This window comes from Bison bison, unplaced genomic scaffold (genome assembly GCF_000754665.1).
Source record: "Bison bison bison isolate TAMUID 2011002044 unplaced genomic scaffold, Bison_UMD1.0 scf7180017864215, whole genome shotgun sequence".
NCBI lineage: Eukaryota > Metazoa > Chordata > Mammalia > Artiodactyla > Bovidae > Bison > Bison bison.
In genome coordinates, this window is record NW_011494787.1 from 258055 (window position 1) to 260618 (window position 2564).

Consider the following 2564-nt stretch of genomic DNA (forward strand, 5'->3'; position numbering starts at 1 on the left):
CAGAAATAGATGTTTTTCTGGAACTCTCTTGCTTTTTCCATGATCCAGCGGATGTTGGCAATTTGATCTCTGGTTCCTCTGCCTTTTCTAAAATCAGCTTGAACATCAGGAAGTTCACGGTTCACACTTATCAATAATTACCTTAAATGTAAATAGGTTGAATGCCCCAACCAAAAGACAAAGACTGGCTGAATGGATACAAAAACAAGACCCCTATATATATTGTCTACAAGAGACCCACCTCAAAACAAGGGACACATACAGACTGAAAGTGAAGGGCTGAAAAAGATATCCCATGCAAATAGTGACCAAAAGAAAGCAGGAGTAGCAATACTCATATCAGATAAAATAGACTTTAAAACAAAGGCTGTGAAAAGAGACAAAGAAGGACACTACATAATGATCATAAGATCAATCCAAGAAGAAGATATAACAATTATAAATGTGTATGCACCCAACATAGGAGCACTGCAATATGTAAGGCAAATGCTAACAAGTATGAAAGGGGAAATTAACAATAATACAATAATATTGGGAGACTAATATCCCACTCACAGCTATGGATAGATCAACTAAACAGAAAATTAACAAGCAAACACAAACTTTAAACGATACAATAGACCAGTTAGACCTAATTGATATCTACAGAACTTTTCACCCCAAAACAATGAATTTCACCTTTTTCTCAAGTGCACATGGAAGCTTATCCAGGATAGATCACATCCTGGGCCATAAATATAGCCTTGGTAAATTCAAAAAAAATGAAATCATTCCAAGCATCTTTTCTGACCATACTGCAGTAAGATTAGATGTCAATTACAGGAGAAAAACTATTAAAAATTCCAACATATGGAGGCTGAACAACACGCTGCTAAGTAACCAACAAACCACAGAAGAAATCAAAAAATAAATCAAAATATGCATAGAAACAAATGAAAATGAAACCACAACAACCCAAAACCTGTGGGACACTGTAAAAGCAGTGCTAAGGAGAAGGTTCATCGCAATACAGGCTTACATCAAGAAACAAGAAAAAAAGTCGAATAAATAACCTAACTCTACACCTAAAGCAACTAGAAAAGGAAGAAATTAAGAACCTCAGGGTTAGTAGAAGGAAAGAAATCTTAAAAATTAGGGCAGAAATAAATGCAAAAGAAGCAAAAGAGACCAAAGCAAAAATCAACAAAGCCAAAAGCTGGTTCTTTGAGAAGATAAATAAAACTGACAAACCATTATCCAGACTCATCAAGAAACAAAGGGAGATGAATCACATCAACAAAATTAGAAATGAAAATGGAGACATCACAACAGACAACACAGAAATACAAAGGATCATAAGAGACTACTATTAGCAACTATATGCCAATAAAATGGACAACTTGGAAGAAATGGACAAATTCTTAGAAAAGTACAACTTTCCAAAACTGAACCAGGAAGAAGTAGAAAATCTTAACAGACCCATCACAAGCACAGAAATTGAAACTGTAATCAGAAATCTTCCAGCAAACAAAAGCCCAGGACCAGACAGCTTCACAGCTGAATTCTACCAAAAATTTAGAGAAGAACTAACACCTATCCTATTCAAACTCTTCTAGAAAATTTCAGAGGAAGGTAAACTTCCAAACTCATTCTATGAGGCCACCATCACCCTAATACCAAAACCAGATAAAGATGCCACAAAAAAAGAAAACTATAGGCCAATATCACTGATGAACATAGATGCAAAAATCCTTTACAAAATTCTAGAAAACAGAATCCAACAACATATTAAAAAGATCATACATCATGACCAAGTGGGCTTTATCCCAGGGATGCAAGGTTTCTTCAATATCCACAAATCAATCAACATAATATACCACATTAACAAATTGAAAGTTAAAAACCATATGATTATCTCAATAGATTCAGAGAAAGCCTTTGACAAAATTCAACATCCATTTATGATAAAAACCCTCCATAAACCAGGAATAGAAGGAACATACTTCAATAGAATAAAAGCTATATATGACAAACCCTCAGCAAACATTATCCTCAATGGTGAAAAGTTGAAAGCATTTTCCCTAAAGTCAGGAACAAGACAAGGGTGCCCACTCTCACCACTACTATTCAACATAGTTTTGGAAGTTTTGGCTACAGCAGTCAGAGCAGAAAAAGAAATAAAAGGAATCCAGATTGGAAAGAAGTAAAACTCTCACTGCTTGCAGATGACATGATCCTCTACACAGAAAACCCTAAAGATTCCACCAGAAAATTACTAGAGCTAATCAATGAATATAGTAAAGTTGCAGGGTATAAAATCAACACACAGAAATCCCTTGCATTCCTATACACTAACAATGAGAAAACAGAAAGAGAAATTAAGGAAACAATTCCATTCACCATTGCAATGAAAAGAATAAAATACTTAGGAATATATCTGCCTAAAGAAACAAAAGACCTATATATAGAAAACTATAAAACACTGATGAAAGAAATCAAAGAGGACACTAATAGATGGAGAAATATGCCATGTTCATGGATTGGAAGAATCAATATAGTGAAAATGAGTATACTCTAGCTTTTAT